Genomic DNA, 11,687 nt, shown 5'->3' on the forward strand with positions numbered 1-11,687 from the left:
TTAGATTCCAAGTTATGATGTAGGCGCAGTAGATTCCGAGTTATGATGTAGGCGCAGTAGATTCCGAGTTATGATGTAGGCTCAGTAGATTCCGAGTTATGATGTAGGCACAGTAGATTCCGAGTTAGATTCCGAGTTATGATGTAGGCGCAGTAGATTCCGAGTTATGATGTAGGCGCAGTAGATTCCGAGTTAAATTCCGTATAATGATGTAGGCGCAGTAGATTCCGAGTTAGATTCCGAGTTATGATGTAGGCGCAGTAGATTCCGAGTTAGATTCCGAGATATGATGTAGGCGCAGTAGATTCCGAGTTATGATGTAGGCGCAGTAGATTCCGAGTTATGATGTAGGCGCAGTAGATTCCGAGTTAGATTCCAAGTTATGATGTAGGCGCAGTAGATTCCGAGTTATGATGTAGGCGCAGTAGATTCCGAGTTAGATTCCGAGTTATGATGTAGGCGCAGTAGATTCCGAGTTATGATGTAGGCGCAGTAGATTCTGAGTTAGATTCCGAGTTATGATGTAGGCGCAGTAGATTCCGAGTTAGATTCTGAGTTATGATGTAGGCGCAGTAGATTCCGAGTTAGATTCCGAGTTATGATGTAGGCGCAGTAGATTCCGAGTTATGATGTAGGCGCAGTAGATTCCGAGTTAAATTCCGTATAATGATGTAGGCGCAGTAGATTCCGAGTTAGATTCCGAGTTATGATGTAGGCGCAGTAGATTCCGAGTTAGATTCCGAGATATGATGTAGGCGCAGTAGATTCCGAGTTATGATGTAGGCGCAGTAGATTCCGAGTTATGATGTAGGCGCAGTAGATTCCGAGTTAGATTCCGAGTTATGATGTAGGCGCAGTAGATTCCGAGTTATGATGTAGGCGCAGTAGATTCCGAGTTAGATTCCAAGTTATGATGTAGGCGCAGTAGATTCCGAGTTATGATGTAGGCGCAGTAGATTCCGAGTTAGATTCCGAGTTATGATGTAGGCGCAGTAGATTCCGAGTTATGATGTAGGCGCAGTAGATTCTGAGTTAGATTCCGAGTTATGATGTAGGCGCAGTAGATTCCGAGTTAGATTCCGAGTTATGATGTAGGCGCAGTAGATTCCGAGTTATGATGTAGGCGCAGTAGATTCCGAGTTAGATTCCGAGTTATGATGTAGGCGCAGTAGATTCCGCGTTAGATACCGAGTTATGATGTAGGCGCAGTAGATTCTGAGTTATGATGTAGGCGCAGTAGATTCCGAGTTATGATGTAGGCGCAGTAGATTCCGAGTTAGATTCCGAGTTATGATGTAGGCGCAGTAGATTCCGAGTTAGATTCCGAGTTATGATGTAGGCGCAGTAGATTCCGAGTTAGATTCCGAGTTATGATGTCGGCGCAGTAGATTCCGAGTTATGATGTAGGCGCAGTAGATTCCGAGTTAGATTCCGAGTTATGATGTAGGCGCAGTAGATTCCGAGTTATGATGTAGGCGCAGTAGATTCCGAGTTAGATTCCGAGTTATGATGTAGGCGCAGTAGATTCCGAGTTATGATGTAGGCGCAGTAGATTCCGAGTTAGATTCCAAGTTATGATGTAGGCGCAGTAGATTCCGAGTTATGATGTAGGCGCAGTAGATTCCGAGTTAGATTCCGAGTTATGATGTAGGCGCAGTAGATTCCGAGTTATGATGTAGGCGCAGTAGATTCTGAGTTAGATTCCGAGTTATGATGTAGGCGCAGTAGATTCCGAGTTAGATTCCGAGTTATGATGTAGGTGCAGTAGATTCCGAGTTAGATTCCGAGTTATGATGTAGGCGCAGTAGATTCCGAGTTATGATGTAGGCGCAGTAGATTCCGAGTTAGATTCCGAGTTATGATGTAGGCGCAGTAGATTCCGAGTTATGATGTAGGCGCAGTAGATTCCGAGTTATGATGTAGGCGCAGTAGATTCCGAGTTAGATTCCGAGTTATGATGTCGGCGCAGTAGATTCCGAGTTATGATGTAGGCGCAGTAGATTCCGAGTTATGATGTAGGCGCAGTAGATTCCGAGTTAGATTCCGAGTTATGATGTAGGTGCAGTAGATTCCGAGTTATGATGTAGGCGCAGTAGATTTCGAGTTAAATTCCGAGTTATGATGTAGGCGCAGTAGATTCCGAGTTAGATTCTGAGTTATGATGTAGGCGCAGTAGATTCCGAGTTAGATTCCGAGTTATGATGTAGGCGCAGTAGATTCCGAGTTATGATGTAGGCGCAGTAGATTCCGAGTTAGATTCCGAGTTATGATGTAGGCGCAGTAGATTCCGAGTTATGATGTAGGCGCAGTAGATTCTGAGTTAGATTCCGAGTTATGATGTAGGCGCAGTAGATTCCGAGTTAGATTCCGAGTTATGATGTAGGCGCAGTAGATTCCGAGTTAGATTCCGAGTTATGATGTAGGCGCAGTAGATTCCGAGTTATGATGTAGGCGCAGTAGATTCCGAGTTAGATTCCGAGTTATGATGTAGGCGCAGTAGATTCTGAGTTATGATGTAGGCGCAGTAGATTCCGAGTTATGATGTAGGCGCAGTAGATTCCGAGTTAGATTCCGTGTTATGATGTAGGCGCAGTAGATTCCGAGTTATGATGTAGGCGCAGTAGATTCCGAGTTAGATTCCGAGTTATGATGTAGGCGCAGTAGATTCCGAGTTATGATGTAGGCGCAGTAGATTCCGAGTTAGATTCCGAGTTATGATGTAGGCGCAGTAGATTCCGAGTTAGATTCCGAGTTATGATGTAGGCGCAGTAGGTTCCGAGTTATGATGTAGGCGCAGTAGATTCCGAGTTAGATTCCGAGTTATGATGTAGGCGCAGTAGATTCCGAGTTAGATTCCGAGTTATGATGTAGGCGCAGTAGATTCCGAGTTAGATTCCGAGTTATGATGTAGGCGCAGTAGATTCCGAGTTATGATGTAGGCGCAGTAGATTCCGAGTTAGATTCCGAGTTATGATGTAGGCACAGTAGATTCCGAGTTATGATGTAGGCGCAGTAGATTCCGAGTTAGATTCCGAGTTATGATGTAGGCGCAGTAAATTCCGAGTTATGATGTAGGCGCAGTAGATTCCGAGTTAGATTCCGAGTTATGATGTCGGCGCAGTAGATTCCGAGTTATGATGTAGGCGCAGTAGATTCCGAGTTATGATGTAGGCGCAGTAGATTCCGAGTTAGATTCCAAGTTATGATGTAGGCGCAGTAGATTCCGAGTTATGATGTAGGCGCAGTAGATTCCGAGTTATGATGTAGGCTCAGTAGATTCCGAGTTATGATGTAGGCACAGTAGATTCCGAGTTAGATTCCGAGTTATGATGTAGGCGCAGTAGATTCCGAGTTATGATGTAGGCGCAGTAGATTCCGAGTTAAATTCCGTATAATGATGTAGGCGCAGTAGATTCCGAGTTAGATTCCGAGTTATGATGTAGGCGCAGTAGATTCCGAGTTAGATTCCGAGATATGATGTAGGCGCAGTAGATTCCGAGTTATGATGTAGGCGCAGTAGATTCCGAGTTATGATGTAGGCGCAGTAGATTCCGAGTTAGATTCCGAGTTATGATGTAGGCGCAGTAGATTCCGAGTTATGATGTAGGCGCAGTAGATTCCGAGTTAGATTCCGAGTTATGATGTAGGCGCAGTAGATTCCGAGTTATGATGTAGGCGCAGTAGATTCCGAGTTAGATTCCGAGTTATGATGTAGGCGCAGTAGATTCCGAGTTAGATTTCGAGTTATGATGTAGGCGCAGTAGATTCCGAGTTAGATTCCGAGTTATGATGTCGGCGCAGTAGATTCCGAGTTATGATGTAGGCGCAGTAGATTCCGAGTTAGATTCCGAGTTATGATGTAGGCGCAGTAGATTCCGAGTTATGATGTAGGCGCAGTAGATTCCGAGTTAGATTCCAAGTTATGATGTAGGCGCAGTAGATTCCGAGTTATGATGTAGGCGCAGTAGATTCCGAGTTAGATACCGAGTTATGATGTAGGCGCAGTAGATTCCGAGTTATGATGTAGGCGCAGTAGATTCCGAGTTAGATTCCGAGTTATGATGTAGGCGCAGTAGATTTCGAGTTATGATGTAGGCGCAGTAGATTCCGAGTTAAATTCCGAGTTATGATGTAGGCGCAGTAGATTCCGAGTTATGATGTAGGCGCAGTAGATTCCGAGTTAGATTTCGAGTTATGATGTAGGCGCAGTAGATTCCGAGTTATGATGTAGGCGCAGTAGATTCCGAGTTAGATTCCGAGTTATGATGTCGGCGCAGTAGATTCCGAGTTATGATGTAGGCGCAGTAGATTCCGAGTTAGATTCCGAGTTATGATGTAGGCGCAGTAGATTCCGAGTTAGATACCGAGTTATGATGTAGGCGCAGTAGATTCTGAGTTATGATGTAGGCGCAGTAGATTCCGAGTTATGATGTAGGCGCAGTAGATTCCGAGTTAGATTCCGTGTTATGATGTAGGCGCAGTAGATTCCGAGTTATGATGTAGGCGCAGTAGATTCCGAGTTAGATTCCGAGTTATGATGTAGGCGCAGTAGATTCCGAGTTATGATGTAGGCGCAGTAGATTCCGAGTTAGATTCCGAGTTATGATGTAGGCGCAGTAGATTCCGAGTTATGATGTAGGCGCAGTAGATTCCGAGTTAGATTCCGAGTTATGATGTAGGCGCAGTAGATTCCGAGTTATGATGTAGGCGCAGTAGATTCCAAGTTATGATGTAGGCGCAGTAGATTCCGAGTTATGATGTAGGCGCAGTAGATTCCGAGTTAAATTCCGAGTTATGATGTAGGCGCAGTAGATTCCGAGTTAGATTCTGAGTTATGATGTAGGCGCAGTAGATTCCGAGTTATGATGTAGGCGCAGTAGATTCCGAGTTATGATGTAGGCGCAGTAGATTCCGAGTTAGATTCCGAGTTATGATGTAGGCGCAGTAGATTCCGAGTTAGATACCGAGTTATGATGTAGGCGCAGTAGATTCCGAGTTATGATGTAGGCGCAGTAGATTCCGAGTTATGATGTAGGCGCAGTAGATTCCGAGTTAGATTCCGTGTTATGATGTAGGCGCAGTAGATTCCGAGTTATGATGTAGGCGCAGTAGATTCCGAGTTATGATGTAGGCGCAGTAGATTTCGAGTTAAATTCCGAGTTATGATGTAGGCGCAGTAGATTCCGAGTTAGATTCTGAGTTATGATGTAGGCGCAGTAGATTCCGAGTTATGATGTAGGCGCAGTAGATTCCGAGTTAGATTCCGAGTTATGATGTAGGCGCAGTAGATTCCGAGTTATGATGTAGGCGCAGTAGATTCCGAGTTAGATTCCGAGTTATGATGTAGGCGCAGTAGATTCCGAGTTAGATTCCGAGTTATGATGTAGGCGCAGTAGATTCCGAGTTCGATTCCGAGTTATGATGTAGGCGCAGTAGATTCCGAGTTATGATGTAGGCGCAGTAGATTCCGAGTTAGATTCCGAGTTATGATGTAGGCGCAGTAGATTCCGAGTTATGATGTAGGCGCAGTAGATTCCGAGTTAGATTCCGAGTTATGATGTAGGCGCAGTAGATTCCGAGTTAGATTCCAAGTTATGATGTAGGCACAGTAGATTCCGAGTTATGATGTAGGCGCAGTAGATTCCGAGTTAGATTCCGAGTTATGATGTAGGCGCAGTAGATTCCGAGTTATGATGTAGGCGCAGTAGATTCCGAGTTAGATTCCGAGTAATGATGTAGGCGCAGTAGATTCCGAGTTAGATTCCGAGTTATGATGTAGGCGCAGTAGATTCCGAGTTATGATGTAGGCGCAGTAGATTCCGAGTTAGATTCCGAGTTATGATGTAGGCGCAGTAGATTCCGAGTTATGATGTAGGCGCAGTAGATTCCGAGTTATGATGTAGGCGCAGTAGATTCCGAGTTAGATTCCGAGTTATGATGTAGGCGCAGTAGATTCCGAGTTATGATGTAGGCGCAGTAGATTCCGAGTTAGATTCCGAGTTATGATGTAGGCGCAGTAGATTCCGAGTTATGATGTAGGCGCAGTAGATTCCGAGTTAGATTCCAAGTTATGATGTAGGCGCAGTAGATTCCGAGTTATGATGTAGGCGCAGTAGATTCCGAGTTAGATTCCGAGTTATGATGTAGGCGCAGTAGATTCCGAGTTATGATGTAGGCGCAGTAGATTCTGAGTTAGATTCCGAGTTATGATGTAGGCGCAGTAGATTCCGAGTTAGATTCCGAGTTATGATGTAGGCGCAGTAGATTCCGAGTTATGATGTAGGCGCAGTAGATTCCGAGTTAGATTCCGAGTTATGATGTAGGCGCAGTAGATTCCGAGTTAGATACCGAGTTATGATGTAGGCGCAGTAGATTCTGAGTTATGATGTAGGCGCAGTAGATTCCGAGTTATGATGTAGGCGCAGTAGATTCCGAGTTAGATTCCGAGTTATGATGTAGGCGCAGTAGATTCCGAGTTAGATTCCGAGTTATGATGTAGGCGCAGTAGATTCCGAGTTAGATTCCGAGTTATGATGTAGGCGCAGTAGATTCCGAGTTATGATGTAGGCGCAGTAGATTCCGAGTTAGATTCCGAGTTATGATGTAGGCGCAGTAGATTCCGAGTTATGATGTAGGCGCAGTAGATTCCGAGTTAGATTCCGAGTTATGATGTAGGCGCAGTAGATTCCGAGTTATGATGTAGGCGCAGTAGATTCCGAGTTAGATTCCAAGTTATGATGTAGGCGCAGTAGATTCCGAGTTATGATGTAGGCGCAGTAGATTCCGAGTTAGATTCCGAGTTATGATGTAGGCGCAGTAGATTCCGAGTTATGATGTAGGCGCAGTAGATTCTGAGTTAGATTCCGAGTTATGATGTAGGCGCAGTAGATTCCGAGTTAGATTCCGAGTTATGATGTAGGCGCAGTAGATTCCGAGTTAGATTCCGAGTTATGATGTAGGCGCAGTAGATTCCGAGTTATGATGTAGGCGCAGTAGATTCCGAGTTAGATTCCGAGTTATGATGTAGGCGCAGTAGATTCCGAGTTATGATGTAGGCGCAGTAGATTCCGAGTTAGATTCCGAGTTATGATGTTGGCGCAGTAGATTCCGAGTTATGATGTAGGCGCAGTAGATTCCGAGTTATGATGTAGGCGCAGTAGATTCCGAGTTAGATTCCGAGTTATGATGTAGGTGCAGTAGATTCCGAGTTATGATGTAGGCGCAGTAGATTTCGAGTTAAATTCCGAGTTATGATGTAGGCGCAGTAGATTCCGAGTTAGATTCTGAGTTATGATGTAGGCGCAGCAGATTCCGAGTTAGATTCCGAGTTATGATGTAGGCGCAGTAGATTCCGAGTTATGATGTAGGCGCAGTAGATTCCGAGTTAGATTCCGAGTTATGATGTAGGCGCAGTAGATTCCGAGTTATGATGTAGGCGCAGTAGATTCTGAGTTAGATTCCGAGTTATGATGTAGGCGCAGTAGATTCCGAGTTAGATTCCGAGTTATGATGTAGGCGCAGTAGATTCCGAGTTAGATTCCGAGTTATGATGTAGGCGCAGTAGATTCCGAGTTAGATTTCGAGTTATGATGTAGGCGCAGTAGATTCCGAGTTAGATTCCGAGTTATGATGTCGGCGCAGTAGATTCCGAGTTATGATGTAGGCGCAGTAGATTCCGAGTTAGATTCCGAGTTATGATGTAGGCGCAGTAGATTCCGAGTTATGATGTAGGCGCAGTAGATTCCGAGTTAGATTCCAAGTTATGATGTAGGCGCAGTAGATTCCGAGTTATGATGTAGGCGCAGTAGATTCCGAGTTAGATACCGAGTTATGATGTAGGCGCAGTAGATTCCGAGTTATGATGTAGGCGCAGTAGATTCCGAGTTAGATTCCGAGTTATGATGTAGGCGCAGTAGATTTCGAGTTATGATGTAGGCGCAGTAGATTCCGAGTTAAATTCCGAGTTATGATGTAGGCGCAGTAGATTCCGAGTTATGATGTAGGCGCAGTAGATTCCGAGTTAGATTTCGAGTTATGATGTAGGCGCAGTAGATTCCGAGTTATGATGTAGGCGCAGTAGATTCCGAGTTAGATTCCGAGTTATGATGTCGGCGCAGTAGATTCCGAGTTATGATGTAGGCGCAGTAGATTCCGAGTTAGATTCCGAGTTATGATGTAGGCGCAGTAGATTCCGAGTTATGATGTAGGCGCAGTAGATTCCGAGTTAGATTCCAAGTTATGATGTAGGCACAGTAGATTCCGAGTTATGATGTAGGCGCAGTAGATTCCGAGTTAGATACCGAGTTATGATGTAGGCGCAGTAGATTCTGAGTTATGATGTAGGCGCAGTAGATTCCGAGTTATGATGTAGGCGCAGTAGATTCCGAGTTAGATTCCGTGTTATGATGTAGGCGCAGTAGATTCCGAGTTATGATGTAGGCGCAGTAGATTCCGAGTTAGATTCCGAGTTATGATGTAGGCGCAGTAGATTCCGAGTTATGATGTAGGCGCAGTAGATTCCGAGTTAGATTCCGAGTTATGATGTAGGCGCAGTAGATTCCGAGTTATGATGTAGGCGCAGTAGATTCCGAGTTAGATTCCGAGTTATGATGTAGGCGCAGTAGATTCCGAGTTATGATGTAGGCGCAGTAGATTCCAAGTTATGATGTAGGCGCAGTAGATTCCGAGTTATGATGTAGGCGCAGTAGATTCCGAGTTAAATTCCGAGTTATGATGTAGGCGCAGTAGATTCCGAGTTAGATTCTGAGTTATGATGTAGGCGCAGTAGATTCCGAGTTATGATGTAGGCGCAGTAGATTCCGAGTTATGATGTAGGCGCAGTAGATTCCGAGTTAGATTCCGAGTTATGATGTAGGCGCAGTAGATTCCGAGTTAGATACCGAGTTATGATGTAGGCGCAGTAGATTCCGAGTTATGATGTAGGCGCAGTAGATTCCGAGTTATGATGTAGGCGCAGTAGATTCCGAGTTAGATTCCGTGTTATGATGTAGGCGCAGTAGATTCCGAGTTATGATGTAGGCGCAGTAGATTCCGAGTTATGATGTAGGCGCAGTAGATTTCGAGTTAAATTCCGAGTTATGATGTAGGCGCAGTAGATTCCGAGTTAGATTCTGAGTTATGATGTAGGCGCAGTAGATTCCGAGTTATGATGTAGGCGCAGTAGATTCCGAGTTAGATTCCGAGTTATGATGTAGGCGCAGTAGATTCCGAGTTATGATGTAGGCGCAGTAGATTCCGAGTTAGATTCCGAGTTATGATGTAGGCGCAGTAGATTCCGAGTTAGATTCCGAGTTATGATGTAGGCGCAGTAGATTCCGAGTTCGATTCCGAGTTATGATGTAGGCGCAGTAGATTCCGAGTTATGATGTAGGCGCAGTAGATTCCGAGTTAGATTCCGAGTTATGATGTAGGCGCAGTAGATTCCGAGTTATGATGTAGGCGCAGTAGATTCCGAGTTAGATTCCGAGTTATGATGTAGGCGCAGTAGATTCCGAGTTAGATTCCAAGTTATGATGTAGGCACAGTAGATTCCGAGTTATGATGTAGGCGCAGTAGATTCCGAGTTAGATTCCGAGTTATGATGTAGGCGCAGTAGATTCCGAGTTATGATGTAGGCGCAGTAGATTCCGAGTTAGATTCCGAGTAATGATGTAGGCGCAGTAGATTCCGAGTTAGATTCCGAGTTATGATGTAGGCGCAGTAGATTCCGAGTTATGATGTAGGCGCAGTAGATTCCGAGTTAGATTCCGAGTTATGATGTAGGCGCAGTAGATTCCGAGTTATGATGTAGGCGCAGTAGATTCCGAGTTATGATGTAGGCGCAGTAGATTCCGAGTTAGATTCCGAGTTATGATGTAGGCGCAGTAGATTCCGAGTTATGATGTAGGCGCAGTAGATTCCGAGTTAGATTCCGAGTTATGATGTAGGCGCAGTAGATTCCGAGTTATGATGTAGGCGCAGTAGATTCCGAGTTAGATTCCAAGTTATGATGTAGGCGCAGTAGATTCCGAGTTATGATGTAGGCGCAGTAGATTCCGAGTTAGATTCCGAGTTATGATGTAGGCGCAGTAGATTCCGAGTTATGATGTAGGCGCAGTAGATTCTGAGTTAGATTCCGAGTTATGATGTAGGCGCAGTAGATTCCGAGTTAGATTCCGAGTTATGATGTAGGCGCAGTAGATTCCGAGTTATGATGTAGGCGCAGTAGATTCCGAGTTAGATTCCGAGTTATGATGTAGGCGCAGTAGATTCCGAGTTAGATACCGAGTTATGATGTAGGCGCAGTAGATTCTGAGTTATGATGTAGGCGCAGTAGATTCCGAGTTATGATGTAGGCGCAGTAGATTCCGAGTTAGATTCCGAGTTATGATGTAGGCGCAGTAGATTCCGAGTTAGATTCCGAGTTATGATGTAGGCGCAGTAGATTCCGAGTTAGATTCCGAGTTATGATGTAGGCGCAGTAGATTCCGAGTTATGATGTAGGCGCAGTAGATTCCGAGTTAGATTCCGAGTTATGATGTAGGCGCAGTAGATTCCGAGTTATGATGTAGGCGCAGTAGATTCCGAGTTAGATTCCGAGTTATGATGTAGGCGCAGTAGATTCCGAGTTATGATGTAGGCGCAGTAGATTCCGAGTTAGATTCCAAGTTATGATGTAGGCGCAGTAGATTCCGAGTTATGATGTAGGCGCAGTAGATTCCGAGTTAGATTCCGAGTTATGATGTAGGCGCAGTAGATTCCGAGTTATGATGTAGGCGCAGTAGATTCTGAGTTAGATTCCGAGTTATGATGTAGGCGCAGTAGATTCCGAGTTAGATTCCGAGTTATGATGTAGGCGCAGTAGATTCCGAGTTAGATTCCGAGTTATGATGTAGGCGCAGTAGATTCCGAGTTATGATGTAGGCGCAGTAGATTCCGAGTTAGATTCCGAGTTATGATGTAGGCGCAGTAGATTCCGAGTTATGATGTAGGCGCAGTAGATTCCGAGTTAGATTCCGAGTTATGATGTTGGCGCAGTAGATTCCGAGTTATGATGTAGGCGCAGTAGATTCCGAGTTATGATGTAGGCGCAGTAGATTCCGAGTTAGATTCCGAGTTATGATGTAGGTGCAGTAGATTCCGAGTTATGATGTAGGCGCAGTAGATTTCGAGTTAAATTCCGAGTTATGATGTAGGCGCAGTAGATTCCGAGTTAGATTCTGAGTTATGATGTAGGCGCAGCAGATTCCGAGTTAGATTCCGAGTTATGATGTAGGCGCAGTAGATTCCGAGTTATGATGTAGGCGCAGTAGATTCCGAGTTAGATTCCGAGTTATGATGTAGGCGCAGTAGATTCCGAGTTATGATGTAGGCGCAGTAGATTCTGAGTTAGATTCCGAGTTATGATGTAGGCGCAGTAGATTCCGAGTTAGATTCCGAGTTATGATGTAGGCGCAGTAGATTCCAAGTTAGATTCCGAGTTATGATGTAGGCGCAGTAGATTCCGAGTTATGATGTAGGCGCAGTAGATTCCGAGTTAGATTCCGAGTTATGATGTAGGCGCAGTAGATTCTGAGTTATGATGTAGGCGCAGTAGATTCCGAGTTATGATGTAGGCGCAGTAGATTCCGAGTTAGATTCCGTGTTATGATGTAGGCGCAGTAGATTCCGAGTTATGATGTAGGCGC

Source organism: Coturnix japonica, chromosome 6 (assembly GCF_054131305.1).
Source record: "Coturnix japonica strain WE chromosome 6, WE-NBRP24, whole genome shotgun sequence".
NCBI classification, from domain to species: domain Eukaryota; kingdom Metazoa; phylum Chordata; class Aves; order Galliformes; family Phasianidae; genus Coturnix; species Coturnix japonica.